The sequence below is a fragment of the Crinia signifera genome, chromosome 5 (genome assembly GCF_055691185.1).
Source record: "Crinia signifera chromosome 5, ASM5569118v1, whole genome shotgun sequence".
Classification (NCBI taxonomy): Eukaryota; Metazoa; Chordata; class Amphibia; order Anura; family Myobatrachidae; genus Crinia; species Crinia signifera.
In genome coordinates, this window is record NC_139221.1 from 217102183 (window position 1) to 217119348 (window position 17166).

A 17166-nucleotide genomic window follows, 5' to 3' on the forward strand; every position below is an offset into this window, starting at 1 on the left:
ACTCCCCATATATTTAGGATCTCACCTGCAATAGATGCCCAGTATTCTACAAAAGGTTTCTTTACATTTGGTAATGATCCACCAGGCCTTAGGAGAATACGAGACTCAGGCGACTCCTACGACCTTTTCATACCCCCACTATCCACGTCGACGTGGAGTTGAGAATAGAAAGTGTGGCGAGCGCAGCGAGCCCGAAGCCTGGCGAGCGCAGGGAGCCCCACGAGGGGATGCGGACACCTGTGAAGCCCGCGAGGGGACGCGGATACCTGTGAAGGTATCCGTGTCCGCTCGCCACGCTTCGGGCTCGCCACACTTTCTATTCTCAACTAAACGCCGACGTGGATAGTGGGGGTATGAAAAGGTCGTAGGACGCGTACCGCCGCCCCTCGCGGGCTCACTGCGCTCACCAAGCTTCGGGTTCGCGTTGATAGTGGGGGTGGTACAGCCTCAAAAATGACATTTGGGGGCCATTGAACATGTTTGATACTAATTTCAATGCATTTGGATGCTTTGCTGTTAAAAAACGCATGCGATCAAATCGCATGCGATTTTGTAAAAACGGTTAAAAACTGCAAAAATCGCATGCCATCGCATGCCACTATATATGGCATGCGATGGGAGCCGTGATACTCCACAAGTACCAATTTATTAAAAAGGGATGAACAGAATTCACAAGGGTAAAAAACTTTAAAAAACATGCTGGTCACTGGGATTATAATCTACCAGTGGCGTAACAATGGAGGGTGCAGGGGATGCAGTTGCTATGGGGCCCGGCGGGTTGGGGGGCCCGAGGCTAAGCTATCTATCAGTGTGAAATAGAAGAGCTCCTGACCTGTCTGTCCAGCTGCCGGCTGATCATTACAACCAGCATGGTGCGCAAGTGGAGGCAGGTGCATCAGTGCGGAGACCCGTCTATGTGCGGTGTGACACCCGGTGGTGTGGAGCGGAGACCCGGCAGTTTGATCAGGTACACAGCGCCACCTTTATTAGGAGGAGGAGGGGCTTTAAAGAGGTACACAGCAGGACCTTTATTAGTAGGGGTTAAAGAGGTACCCAGCAGCACCTTTACTAGAAAGAGGGGGGGCTGCCTATCTTGCCCTCTCTCTTCTCCCCTACCACCACTTTTTTCCCCTCAACCCAATCTCTCACTCCAACTCTGTCTCACCTCTTTATCCTCTTAGTTTTATCCAAACTCACTCTTTCTCCCTGATGTCCTCTATATTTAGCCCTGTCTCACCACAACAACCTCTCCCGCCCTGACTCTTGCAGACACTCTCTCTCCCCCTGTCTCTTGCTGACACTCTCTCTCTCCCCGTCTCTTGCGGACACTTTCTTCTGCACCCCCGTATGGGCATTATAGTGACAATGGGGGGGGGGGGGGGTCTTCTGGGCCTAGTTACGCCTCTGTAATATACATAATAAGCAAGAAAATGCATGTGTACGTGTGTGTGTGCTTGTCCTTCATGCATGGCCAGAGTTTTATACCTACAGATGTGTCCACATACATCTAACCTCCTTACGCATTAAACAGCTCTTCTACAAATGCTATGTTACAGTGTTTTCTAGGAAAACACTGGAACATTTTTTTTAATGCAGATACAGCAGAAGTCACACACTGAATTAGACATGCCACATATCATTTTAATAAGTAGAAGCTGCATGTGTGTCATATTCACTTTATATTGCAAATAAAATACACTCGGCACTACAGAGTCGCGTTTTGCTCATTCGAAAATATAACTCTGTTCTACTTATGACAGCAATAGATCCAGTGGATGATTCACCTTATGTGTATGGAAAATTTAAAAGTGTATGGTTTAATATACAATCAAGTAGGATCATTGCTGATCATCCTAATGAGATTAATAATTTCCTTCAAATATACCTCTTTGGAAATGGGAGTCAGGAAGCAAAATGATAAGTAACAGAGTCTAAATCAGCAATGGCCAAACTGGGGTCTTGCAGCTGTTGTTACACTACACATCCCAGCATGCCTTGCCATAGTTTTAGCATTCCCTAACAGCAAAACCGTGGCAAGGCATGATGGGACTTGTAGTTTCACAACAACTGGGGGACCGTAGTTTAGCCATACCTGGTCTAAATACTTTATAGAAATGGAACCTAAACCATGTTAGCAATGTAAAATGTAAAAAAACCTGAAAGCTGCAGATGTATTTTAAGGTCCATTATTCAATCAGGGCAATGCCGGGTATTATAGCTAGTCTGCAATAAACATAGTAATGCCCCATGGTGTAATACCAAACAAGGGATACTCAATTAAAATATGCTCACAAGAGAAAACAATATACTGTACTGTAGGTTATCTGAAACTACCCCCATTTCTACAAAATAGCTCCATCTCCCCACAAGAATTACAGCATTATGGAATGAATCTCAAGCCCCAGAAAAAGTGATTAGAGAATATAAAAAATAAAAAAAAACATGTTGCCCAAAGGCAAAAAAGACTGAACTTTTCCATCTACATAAAGCTTGTCATTTTATATTATACATACCCAAGTAAAGACAAGATGAGCAGTTTTACATCTCCAGCAGACCAAAAACTGCAATTAAGATGTCTTTTCATAGGCTTGTAACCCCGGCATATGCAGAACTGATAGATTACTTCTAATACAACACTAAATGAACAAGAAAAAGTTAGTTTTGCTTGTGGTCTCTAATTTACTTTACATTAATTCAGTTTTATCTATTTTGGGCTCTAATAAGTCTGCTTTCTCGTGCAGAAAATTTCTGTGGTATTTTTTCCCAGCATTTTATTATTAAGTCTTCTGTTTAATTATTGAAAGGCTATTTTTCTTAGATATGTCTTAATCATATTACAAATATAAATGAGTTTTGTAGTTAAAAAAAAAAAAAATACATTGTGCTCCATATGCATTGCTCTTGGAAGTGATTTTTGCACTTTTATTGGACTCCAGGAGTAAAACTGGTTCTGCTTGACTATAAACTGTGAAACCACAGTCTTATAAGCAATGGCTCCGATTGTCATCTCTGGCTAAGCGAAGCGGATTATCCTGCATAGTAAATATCTTATCAATGTGTTAATTAAAATAATGGAAAAAATATTAAGGTTTAATTTATATGAATTTATTTAATCAGTTTATTCTTATTAATTAAAACAATTTAACATAAGATCAAATGATAATATTTTTATTTAGCTGCAGTGAAGGGACCTGTGGATAGCTGCAAACCACACCACATAATGATTGTGAACATCAATGGTCAAATTTTGACAAGGCTAAAGCGCACAGTGTGCCTATGTACGGACTCCTTTATTTGGGATTTATACAAGGAGGAGCTCATTATAAGATAGTGTGTTACATGAATATTAGCTGCCTGCATTTTGTGTAGGTAATGGGTACACTTTACAAATGATACATGTTGACCTGTTGGCATGTTAAATGTCGGTATTTTGACCATATCAGTAAACTGAATATGTCGATATAATGAATGTCGGTATATTGACCTTGTAATTATTTTGACTGTCAGTCAATGGGTGTCAGCATAATGACCGTTGTTCAAACGTCCATCGGTAAATTGACTGCGTCCCAAGGAACACATATCACCTGAAAGCTTTTCCCCAATACCTTGATATTCTGTAATTACAAACTAATGCAGCTGGTACGCTGCTGGTAATAATCACCTGAATTGAAGTAGGTGTCTTGGAAGAGACGTAGGAAGAACAAAAGGGTTTTTGGGGCACACTTGAAATATTAAGATAGTGAAAAGATGGTGTACCAATGTGTGACATAAAATCTAACCTTTATTGATTACACTTAAAATACATACAAGCACACGTCAATTTTGATACAAAGAACAATTTTAAGATGCAAATCAGCATGTGAATTAAACTGTGGAATTTATTTATAATAGTTAATACACAATGCAGAAAAAAGCGAAATTGTAATACAATATCCGTCAGGTGGGCGAAAATGATTTGCAGGGAATTTACCAGGCAGTAAATAATTTAGTTTGAGCAAGGCAAGGTAATACAAGATAATGATACAGTGCACATCAAAGGTACATAGGTTCTTAATATTTTTTGAGTCTTGCTCCAGACCCTCAATGGATGGTATACAACAATTAATAGACCCGAATACAATTATAAGGGCAACAGGTTTACGTTACTATTGTTCGAGCAGAGTTAGTAGATGAGAAAAGAAGGGGGAATGCTCTTCGTATGCATTCGCTACTTCTTCTGTCTGGATGTGTGATACAGCACTGGATATTCCCTGGTGGTCTCCCAAGAGGTACTGATCCAGCCAGTCGCTGCTTAGCTGCTGAGTTCGGATGGGATCAGGCGGCTCAGCGATGTATGGCAGTATATGACATCAGATGAGAGAGCCTCAAATGGAACTAGGAGCCAGTTGTCACTTCTGCTTTTCCCCGGTGTCACCCAGGCGAATGAGAGAGTGAGGGAGTCCAGGTGAGAGGTGATAGTGGATTGGAATAAATAAGAAAGGAAAAAGGTATGCTCCAAGAGTAACGATATATGTACCCACTGCAGGATTTTGATGGATTCGTGATCACTGAGCCAGTAACGGGAAATACTGTGCACAATACCACATGCAGTGGTAAGTGAGGTCTTTATAAATCATGGATCATTGTATGTGCATAATAGACTCATTATCAGCAGCATACATAATGGCATATAAATCAAACATATATCGAAGGAATTTTTTAGAAAGAATTAGTGGTGGATACTGAATAGTAGTAATAGGTATCACAGATATTAGTGATTCTTAAATTGCTTGGTGTTTATCACCCACTTATTAGAGGTGATATATAGCTTGGTGTTTTGTCCCCACTTATTAGAAGTAATAGATAATTTTATGAAAAAAAGGGGGGTAAAGATGAAAAGACAATATTTGGCAGTATTTATCCACTACACAGAGTACAGCAGTAAAGCAATAGCTGTAGGTGACAGAGTTTAGCAGAACTGTTCACAATGGTGAAAAAAGGGCTGACCTGTTAGTGTCAATTGGCCAATTAGCGCTAAATTCACTTATTACGAAAAATAGCAAAATTGTGCAGAAGAAATAGAAAGTAAATAGAGATATTCTACAGCAACTACCCACTACTTAGTGGAAGAGCAGTTGCACATGACAGTATTGGCAGATTAGGTAACAATAGTAATCAGAAGGTTAACCTGTGTATATCAATTAGCGCTAGATTATCATATAGCGGGTAACTCGTTTAGGAGTGCCACCATATAATGAAGCGCAAGCGTTCCGCTCAGTAGCGGTACCGATGCAAACACGTACCAGACACAGAGTCTGTACGTGAGCGGCAGTCAATGTATTAGGTGCAGAATACCTTAATATATAGCGGCGGGATCCAGTCACGGCAGTACAATCCGTGCAGCGAGTGCTCCCACCGTCTGAGCTGCAGCGGCCACACTGTTCTGAGAAGGACTGAGGGAGGGCTCCGGATGGCTGGAAATGCCCTGACATCAAGGAGACACGTGTTTCGCCTCGATTGGGCTTGATCACAGTGACGTGTTGGACCGGGGACTCCCTGTCTGTATATGAGAGGGAGGCGAGCCAATCCTGCGTTAGAGAAATGATGGACATAGAGATGTCCCAATAGAAATGAGGGGTGTGTAATAACCGCTTGTGTCCCATCCTTGAGGCTATAGCCAGAACGTTAATAGCTGTTTAGTGTGGACACTGGTTATGTCGACTGGTAGCACCCATAAGAATTGTGCTGGAGAGGTAGGGGGATAATGTGTGTGTGACACCACTGGTGTCTCATGCTGTTATGGCTGTGGTCAAAGTAACCATTAGTAGTTATAACGCGCGATGTTGTCGACATTAATTGTGTCGACTGTTGGCACCAAAAATTGGTGTTGTAGGGATGGGAGGAGTACATCTAGTTAGTTAATGTCTATTAGTTATTGAGGGGAGATGAAATGAATTAAAGAACGGATAGTAATAATTATGGTATGTGTTAGTGTTATGCTATGGAACCAAATTAGGTTCGCAGCGGGGGAGACCAGTACATTGGTCATACTGCACAGAGCCTGATAGCGGGAGTGTTTATCAATTGGGAATACCGATGGATTGAGAAAAATAGTTATATATGTGAATATAGATATACGTATGTAATATACCATAATTGAGTTTAACAATTAAAATGCAGCATATATGGGTCAAGCGAATGGTAGGGTTGGATTAATGCTGTGTTCAGATAGTTACATAGTGTTGATCCGTTCTGAAAGAAATCATATATATATAACATATGAATATACAGGGTTAGTGGCATATTTTGCGATAAGACATCCCCCATTCAAGTATATCCAGATACAGGGTGATATGACCAGAGTAAAGTTAGCTTGACTTCATAGAATTCTTAATATATGGTATGAGCCAGAAATTCTTATACAGTCCTATACTAAGGTGGACATATCCCATCGAGTATGGATGTATTTATGATATACCCACCAGTACTATCTACATTCTGGCATATTATGAATTATTTTTTTTTAAATTGATTTGGTTAAATTTAAAAGAGATCATGAGACAATCAGTTGTAAATAATTTCAATATCGCGGAGACCCATATAAATACTTTTATAACCGTAGAGACTTTGAACCCATCGGTATAAGGCTGTCCATGTGGCCCGTATGACCTGAAAATAGATACGTTGTGTTAAAAGTTATTAGTATGTGCTGTAGATATGAAGAGAGACAAGTTAGTTATTAAAGTATTCCCCTGCTAATAGAACCAAGGATTTTGTGAGAATAAATTTGAGGATGGATATATAGGAATAATTAATTACATCCGCTTAGCAGTTAGCTAGAGAATTGAAAATATGGATGGAAGTATAATTGGTAAATTATGGATCTGGCACATCATAGGAAAGAGCTGAAGTTGATGTCTTCGTTCAGGCCTTTAGGAGAGAGAGTGTCAAGCTGAAAGATCCACCAGCTCTCCTTTTGTAGCAGAGTTTGGTTAATGTCACCCCCTCTGCGGCCGAGATGGATTTGTTCAAGTCCTGAAAATGTTAGGAGAGAGGTATCCGAGTTGTGGTGTCTGAGGAAATGTCTGGCTACTGAGGTTAGTTGTTTCATCTTCACTTTATCAGTAGCCGCATTCCTAATATTCCCAATGTGTTCGAGCATTCGCTGTTTGAGTGGGCGAGAAGTGAGGCCAACATATTTCTTGTCACAGGGGCAGGTAATGCAATATATTACATTGGGACTTTTGCAATTGAAGTAGCCATAGATAGTTATTGGGTCCCCAAAGCGGTTATGTACAGTCAAGGTGTTTCTGATGTGACTGCAGGCTTTACAGTTGCCACATGGGTGGCTGCCTTTAAGTCTGGGTTCCTTGCGTTGATTTTTCACAAAATGACTGTGGACAAGATTGTCCTTAAGGTTTGGGGCTCTTCTCCAGCTTAAGTCTACCTGTGGTTTCAATTTAGCAGCCAGGTCTCTGTCCGTAAGTAGTATAGGCCAATGTTGTTGGAGAATGTTCTTAATGTCCCTCCATTCTTGGCAATATATGCCAACCATTCTGATTGTTGGTAGTTCAGCCTCTTTCGTTTTGTTTTTGAACAGAATTTCTTCATGGGGGTATGTTCTACTGCCTTTTTTGCTTTATTGATGTTACGATTGGAATATCCTCGTTCCCGTAATCTGTTTGTTAGTTCGTCACACTTTGCTTTAAACACCTGATCGTCTGAGCAGTTACGACGCACCCGGAGGAATTCACCTTTGGGTAGGTTTTTGACTGTTGGGGGGAAGTGAGAACTTGTGCTGTATAATAGACTGTTCGTCGATGTGGACTTCCTGTAAAGTTCTGTACAGAGTTTGTTGTCTTGACCTCGGTAGAGATGTAAATCCAGGAATGTTATGCTCGATGAGCTGCTCTCATGTGTAAATTTTAAATTGAGTTTGTTGGTATTGAGATTCCGGATAAATGTGGTAAGTTGATCTTGCGTGCCCTTCCAGATTATGAAAATATCATCGATGTAGCGCATCCAATTATGGATACACGCTACATAGTTTTCGTCCTGAAAAACCACCTCTCTCTCCCATCATCCAAGGAAGAGGTTGGCATATGTAGGGGCACAGGCTGCCCCCATAGCGGTCCCTCTTCCTTGGATGTAATAATGATTTTCAAATACGAAGTAGTTCTTGTGTAGAACGAATTCCAGTAATTCCAAAAGAAAATCATGAAACGGGGTTGTTCCTTCCATCTCCAAAAAGTAATGGGACAATAACCAAATCAGAACTCGCTTATTTACAAACCCCAAACCCAAGAATTGCTACATTCTATTTACTTCCCAAAATACACAAATGTTTACAAGTACCTCCAGGAAGACCAATCGTCTCAGGCAACGGCTCATTGATCGAAAATGCTTGCTCCTTCCTTGATATCCATTTGCGCCACCATGTGACCAGCTTGCATTCATACACTAAGGACACCACAGAAGTACTGAAAAAAGTACATGATATCCAGCTAGACGAAGATCACCTTCTGGTATCATTGGACGTAGAGTCGCTATACAATTCTATACAACACGACCTGGGCATTCAAGCGGCACGTTACTTTTTGGAGATGGAAGGAACAACCCCGTTTCATGATTTTCTTTTGGAATTACTGGAATTCGTTCTACACAAGAACTACTTCGTATTTGAAAATCATTATTACATCCAAGGAAGAGGGACCGCTATGGGGGCAGCCTGTGCCCCTACATATGCCAACCTCTTCCTTGGATGGTGGGAGAGAGAGGTGGTTTTTCAGGACGATAACGATGTAGCGTGTATCCATAATTGGATGTGCTACATCGATGATATTTTCATAATCTGGAAGGGCACGCAAGATCAACTTACCACATTTATCCGGAAACTCAATACCAACAAACTCAATTTAAAATTTACACATGAGAGCAGCTCATCGAGCATAACATTCCTGGATTTACATCTCTACCGAGGTCAAGACAACAAACTCTGTACAGAACTTTACACGAAGTCCACATCGACAAACAGTCTATTATACAGCACAAGTTCTCACTTCCCCCCAACAGTCAAAAACCAACCCAAAGGTGAATTCCTCCGGGTGCGTCGTAACTGCTCAGACGATCAGGTGTTTAAAGCAAAGTGTGACGAACTAACAAACAGATTACGGGAACGAGGATATTCCAATCGTAACATCAAGAAAGCAAAAAAGGCAGTAGAACATACCCCCCGTGAAGAAATTCTGTTAAAAAACAAAACGAAAGAGGCTGAACTACCAACAATCAGAATGGTTGGCACATATTGCCAAGAATGGAGGGACATTAAGAACATTCTCCAACAAACTGGCCTATACTACTTACGGACAGAGACCTGGCTGCTAAATTGAAACCACAGGTAGACTTAAGCTGGAGAAGAGCCCCAAACCTTAAGGACAATCTTGTCCACAGTCATTTTGTGAAAAATCAACGCAAGGAACCCAGACTTAAAGGCAGCCACCCATGCGGCAACTGTAAAGCCTGCAGTCACATCAGAAACACCTTGACTGTACATAACCGCTTTGGGGACCCAATAACTATCTATGGCTACTTCAATTGCAAAAGTCCCAATGTAATATATTGCATTACCTGCCCCTGTGACAAGAAATATGTTGGCCTCACTTCTCGCCCACTCAAACAGCAAATGCTCTAACACATTGGGAATATTAGGAATGCGGCTACTGATAAAGTGAAGATGAAACAACTAACCTCAGTAGCCAGACATTTCCTCAGACACCACAACTCGGATACCTCTCTCCTAACATTTTCAGGACTTGAACAAATCCATCTTGGCCGCAGAGGGGGTGACATTAACCAAACTCTGCTACAAAAGGAGAGCTGGTGGATCTTTCAGCTTGACACTCTCTCTCCTAAAGGCCTGAACGAAGACATCAACTTCAGCTCTTTCCTATGATGTGCCAGATCCATAATTTACCAATTATACTTCCATCCATATTTTCAATTCTCTAGCTAACTGCTAAGCGGATGTAATTAATTATTCCTATATATCCATCCTCAAATTTATTCTCACAAAATCCTTGGTTCTATTAGCAGGGGAATACTTTAATAACTAACTTGTCTCTCTTCATATCTACAGCATATAATAATAACTTTTAACACAACGTATCTATTTTCAGGTCATACGGGCCACATGGACAGCCTTATACCGATGGGTTCAAAGTCTCTACGGTTATAAAAGTATTTATATGGGTCTCCGCGATATTGAAATTATTTACAACTGATTGTCTCATGATCTTATTTAAATTTAACCAAATCAATTTTAAAAAATTAATTCATAATATGCCAGAATGTAGATAGTACTGGTGGGTATATCATAAATACATCCATACTCGATGGGATATGTCCACCTTAGTATAGGACTGTATAAGAATTTCTGGCTCATACCATATATTAAGAATTCTATGAAGTCAAGCTAACTTTACTCTGGTCATATCACCCTGTATCTGGATATACTTGAATGGGGGATGTCTTATCGCAAAATATGCCACTAACCCTGTATATTCATATGTTATATATATGATTTCTTTCAGAACGGATCAACACTATGTAACTATCTGAACACAGCATTAATCCAACCCTACCATTCGCTTGACCCATATATGCTGCATTTTAATTGTTAAACTCAATTATGGTATATTACATACGTATATCTATATTCACATATATAACTATTTTTCTCAATCCATCGGTATTCCCAATAGATAAACACTCCCGCTATCAGGCTCTGTGCAGTATGACCAATGTACTGGTCTCCCCCGCTGCGAACCTAATTTGGTTCCATAACATAACACTAACACATACCATAATTATTACTATCCCTTCTTTAATTCATTTCATCTCCCCTCAATAACTAATAGACATTAACTAACTAGATGTACTCCTCCCATCCCTACAACACCAATTTTTGGTGCCAACAGTCGACACAATTAATGTCGACAACATCGCGCGTTATAACTACTAATGGTTACTTTGACCACAGCCATAACAGCATGAGACACCAGTGGTGTCACACACACATTATCCCCCTACCTCTCCAGCACAATTCTTATGGGTGCTACCAGTCGACATAACCAGTGTCCACACTAAACAGCTATTAACGTTCTGGCTATAGCCTCAAGGATGGGACACAAGCGGTTATTACACACCCCTCATTTCTATTGGGACATCTCTATGTCCATCATTTCTCTAAAGCAGGATTGGCTCGCCTCCCTCTCATATACAGACAGGGAGTCCCCGGTCCAACACGTCACTGTGATCAAGCCCAATCGGGGCGACACACGTGTCTCCTTGACGTCAGGGCATTTCCAGCCATCCGGAGCCCTCCCTCAGTCCTTCTCAGAACAGTGCGGCCGCTGCAGCTCAGACGGTGGGAGCACTCGCTGCACGGATTGTACTGCCGTGACTGGATCCCGCCGCTATATATTAAGGTATTCTGCACCTAATACATTGACTGCCGCTCACGTACAGACTCTGTCTGGTACGTGTTTGCATCGGTACCGCTACTGAGCGGGACGCTTGCGCTTCATTATATGGTGGCACTCCTAAACGAGTTACCCGCTATATGATAATCTTGCGCTAATTGATATACACAGGTTAACCTTCTGATTACTATTGTTACCTAATCTGCCAATACTGTCATGTGCAACTGCTCTTCCACTAAGTAGTGGGTAGTTGCTGTAGAATATCTCTATTTACTTTCTATTTCTTTTGCACAATTTTGCTATTTTTTCACCATTGTGAACAGTTCTGCTAAACTCTGTCACCTACAGCTATTGCTTTACTGCTGTACTCTGTGTAGTGGATAAATACTGCCAAATATTGTCTTTTCATCTTTACCCCCCTTTTTTTCATAAAATTATCTATTACTTCTAATAAGTGGGGACAAAACACCAAGCTATATATCACCTCTAATAAGTGGGTGATAAACACCAAGCAATTTAAGAATCACTAATATCTGTGATACCTATTACTACTATTCAGTATCCACCACTAATTCTTTCTAAAAAATTCCTTCGATATATGTTTGATTTATATGCCATTATGTATGCTGCTGATAATAAGTCTATTATGCACATACAATGATCCATGATTTATAAAGACCTCACTTACCACTGCATGTGGTATTGTGCACAGTATTTCCCGTTACTGGCTCAGTGATCACGAATCCATCAAAATCCTGCAGTGGGTACATATATCGTTACTCTTGGAGCATACCTTTTTCCTTTCTTATTTATTCCAATCCACTATCACCTCTCACCTGGACTCGCTCACTCTCTCATTCGCCTGGGTGACACCGGGGAAAAGCAGAAGTGACAACTGGCTCCTAGTTCCATTTGAGGCTCTCTCATCTGATGTCATATACTGCCATACATCGCTGAGCCGCCTGATCCCATCCGAACTCAGCAGCTAAGCAGCGACTGGCTGGATCAGTACCTCTTGGGAGACCACCAGGGAATATCCAGTGCTGTATCACACATCCAGACAGAAGAAGTAGCGAATGCATACGAAGAGCATTCCCCCTTCTTTTCTCATCTACTAACTCTGCTCGAACAATAGTAACTTAACCTGTTGCCCTTATAATTGTATTCGGGTCTATTAATTGTTGTATACCATCCATTGAGGGTCTGGAGCAAGACTCAAAAAATATTAAGAACCTATGCACCTTTGATGTGCACTGTATCATTATCTTGTATTACCTTGCCTTGCTCAAACTAAATTATTTACTGCCTGGTAAATTCCCTGCAAATCATTTTCGCCCACCTGACGGATATTGTATTACAATTTCGCTTTTTACTGCATTGTGTATTAACTATTATAAATAAATTCCACAGTTTAATTCACATGCTGATTTGCATCTTAAAATTGTTCTTTGTATCAAAATTGACGTGTGCTTGTATGTATTTTAAGTGTAATCAATAAAGGTTAGATTTTATGTCACACATTGGTACACCATCTTTTCACTATCTTAATATTTCAAGTGTGCCCCAAAAACCCTTTTGTTCTTCCTACGTCTCTTCCAAGACACCTACTTCAATTCAGTTATCCTGCGGAATCTTTTGGGAGCACCACCAACCTAGTACCCCACAATAATCTTTTTGTTATTAGGTCGCATGTTGGTTTTCTACTAAATTCTTATTTCTCTAATTTTTCCTCCACAACCTGCCTGTGACACTTCACCCAGTTATTGGTAATAATCACCTGCCTGAAGAAAGGAGATAGTAAAATCCCCTATGGTTTCTGGATGGCAAGAGCCAGGTATTAGAGTTGTTCTTGCAATTGCAAACAGACTGTAAACAGAAATTAACATAGCACCCATATACACCAACTGCAAATTGCCAGGAACTAATGTGCCTACAATTATCAGCTGCCTATATAAACTGCTTTTATTTCCTGAAGCTGGCACGCTATGGTTATTAACTTAACCAAGTCAGGAAACTCAGAAAGCCAGGAGGCAAGTATTAGTACAACTTTAAAGTTGACTCCCTGCCAGCACCTACAATTACTTTTCTACTACCGTATACTGTGTGTGTGTGTGTATGTATGTATGAAGGTGTATATACCCACACACTGAGAAATAATACTGTTATTGAGTAAATATACAGCTTACTTTGAGCCAATCAAACAAGTGTTCTGAAGATACATCATTGGTGGAATTCCGCCCATAAACTTGGAAACACCTGTATTGGATCTTGATCTTTAACGATGACTTACATCTTTGACAAGTAATGTACAAACCACTTAATTGACTTGCCGTTTTCACTGCCTCCGATGAAGCCATTGAAATGACAAAACGCATTGAGCCCTTTTTACTTACCTGGTGATTGTAACAATCGATTTTCTGAGAGAATTGATAAGCATTTTTTATTAAACACTTTCGGATATATTTATTTACTCATAGCACCCTCTGAACCTTTCTTTTTTGCATTCCTAAAACATTGGGTTCCATCTAACAGGGGAGCTTTCAAAGGTGCTGCTCTATATATTGAACGCAGATTGGGGTACCTTTCATCTGCCCGATGAATCATAGTCAAGTGTTTACCCCACACTTCTTGTACTATAAGCAAGGCAATCTTTCACACCACTGCATGCTATTTGTTTTTTCATCAAAACACAACATAGACCTACAACATACCTCCCAACTTTGACATTGTGTAATTTGGGTCCTTTGTTGTGGCCTTTCAGACAAGGGGCGGAGCTTTGAGTCAGATGGGTGGGGCCTCTGGCCGAGGGGGCGGGGAGTAGCCTCGGGACCCATTTTGTCAATTTTGGGTCATGCCTAGCACTCCCCTAGCAACTGGGCAGACCGGGGCCTGCTCTGTAGAGATGTAGTGTGCATGCGAACAGCATCTATTCTCCAATTACCGGCTCTCTGAAAAAACAGAGCAGCAGTGATCTCCAGCTCCGCCAACTGCCCCCAGGCCCGGCAACAAGGGGGTCAAGGGGGACAGCTGTGACAGGCCCAGATGATCTGAGTGGCACCAGAGGCAGAGCATGGCAGCGGACTGCGGCAGAAGTGATGGCCACCATCTGTTGTGTGACCCTGTTCGCCTGTCTGTACCCCGCTGCCACTTGACTGTCTGTACTGTCTGTGCTGGGGCCAGCCCACTCAGCTGTCTACTGTCTGTGCTGTGGCTGCTCAACTCACCCAACTGTACTGCACCCCGGCCACCTGTACTGCGTGTGCTCCCTTGCTGCTTGGATGTCTTTTGTGCAGGAAGCAGGAGAAGTCCTGGATCTTGCGCCAGGTGTGAAAGTGAGGTGGCCAGGGACAGGGATGTAAGGTTGGAAGTGGGGTCCAGGGAGGGGAGGAGAAGAGGATTGAGGGTTTTTATGATTGAAGTGGGAGCCCATCACAAGCTGGGGACACCCTCCATACCTCTCTCACACGCTCTCTCTCTCCCCCCTCTATCAATCGCTCTTTGTCAGTCTCTACCTTACACTCTCTCTCTTCCCCTCCATCACACACACACTATCTCTCTCCTGCCCCCTCTCTCGTTTCATTATATATATATATATATATATATATATATATATATATATATATATATATATATGCACACACACACACATATATATATATATATATATATACATACATACACTCTCTTTCTCTCTCCCTTCCTTCATTACACACACACACACACACTTTCTCTCCCTCTGTCCCCTCTCTTCCACTTCCCCTCTCCTACCCTCTCTCTCCTTCCATCACATGTATACTCTCTTCAGATCTCCCTCCCCTCTCCCTCTTCCTCTCCTGCCCCCTTTCTCCTTCTCCCCCTCTCTTCCTATTTCTCCTTCTATTTTTTTAGTTTATTTCTGTTCATTCAATTTTCTGGCATGGGTATTGTGACTGGTATTGTGACTGGTATTGTGACTGGTATTGTGGTGTCAAGTGTATGTATTTTTTTGATTGTTTCTTTGTATGTTTTTGTGCACTGCTGCCATTTAAATACTATACTAGTGAAGTGGTTTCTGTATTCATGGCATTGTAGAAATAAAGATGGAGGAACAGGAAGAAAGTCTGCAATTAGCGGGACAACTCTGCTGTAATCAGACAGTTGGAAGATATGACAGGGGGCCCACTAGAAACTAGTGTTATATTGGGCACGAATAGAAAAAGTGATTAAGATACTGTGAACAGTTAATTAGTTAAAAAATGTATATCTATATATGTATATATATATATAAAAATGGATGTGTGTATGTTCCCTATGGACTCCAAAATGGCGTGACCGATTTTGATGAAATGTTCAGGCAATCTTCAGATTATGAGATTTCGTTTCCGCCAAACTTCTGTCAAATGCAACTGAATAGTCAAGCCGTTGTCGACAAGGTATTCCCAAATCTAACAACCAACTACAAAAATCCGAAGTCATCTGGCTATAGATAATCAGTGCTTCCCGTGCGAAGCCGGGGCGGGTCGCTATTACTCAATACTAATACTAAAACAAAAATGAGTAGCAAACCCCAGAATGTATAAGTGTATGTACAATAACCTCTCATTTGCCTGGTCTCAATTATGTAGATACAGGTAGGGGCAGGTAAAAACTGAGAATAGCAAAAAGATGGAGTTTCTGCGCTAATTGCTGTATTTAAAGCACTATAGATGAATACAAACACAGACACTTTAGAAAAGTAATAATATATTGTAAATATTTTTGGTACTTGTGTATTTTGGCGGCGCCCCCGATGTCCGTCGTACGACGAACAGATCGCATCGCATCGCATGCCATGCACCCAATGGCATGCGATGCGATGCGACGCGATTTTGACCCCCTATACGACCAAAAATCGTATAAGCACCCTAAAGGGTGCTTTTGAGCACCCAAATGGGTGCTTACAATGTTAAATGCACCCCCACTATAAACGTGAACCCGAAGCGTGGCGAGCGCAGCGAGCCCGCGAGGGGCAGCGGTACGCGTCCTACGACCTTTTCATACCCCCACTATCCACGTCGGCGTGGAGTTGAGAATAGAATAGTGTGGCGAGCGCAGCGAGCCACCGAGCCCGAAGCGTGGCGAGCGCAGCGAGCCCCGCGAGGGGACGCGGATACCTTCACAGTTATACGCGTCCCCTCGCGGGCTTCACAGGTGTTCGTGGCGACGCGGACACCTGTGAAGCCCGCGAGGGGACGCGTTTACCTGTGAAGGTATCCGCATCCCCTCGCGGGGCTCGCTGCGCTCGCCACGCTTCGGGCTCGGTGGCTCGCTGCGCTCGCCACACTATTCTATTCTCAACTCCACGCCGACGTGGATAGTGGGGGTATGAAAAGGTCGTAGGACGCGTACCGCCGCCCCTCGCGGGCTCGCTGCGCTCGCCACGCTTCGGGTTCACGTTTATAGTGGGGGGTGGCGTGGGGGTGCATTTAACATTGTAAGCACCCATTTGGGTGCTTAACATAGTATAAGCACCCATTAGGGTGCTTATACAATGTTTAATCGCATCGCATCACATCGTATGGCATCGTATGCCATGTACAATGGCATACAATTTCAAAATTGTATGCTATCGTGCTCTATCGTACGATATTGCGTCGCATCGCATACCATCGTATGTGTTATGGTATGCGATGCGATGGGCGCCGCCAAAATACACAAGTGCCATATTTTTTTCTATAGTATCAATTAG

General features: G+C 42.0%; 1 protein-coding gene and 2 pseudogenes across 2 annotated transcripts in view; 1 reads left to right on the top strand and 2 right to left on the bottom strand.

Moving 5' to 3' along the window:
- Positions 1-17166, bottom strand: part of TPK1 (thiamin pyrophosphokinase 1) — a 551394-nt gene that overhangs the window by 376060 nt on the left and 158168 nt on the right. The window lies entirely within an intron of this gene.
- LOC146005930 (5S ribosomal RNA) lies at positions 4229-4345 on the bottom strand (annotated as a pseudogene).
- On the top strand, positions 12395-12511 carry LOC146005931 (5S ribosomal RNA; annotated as a pseudogene).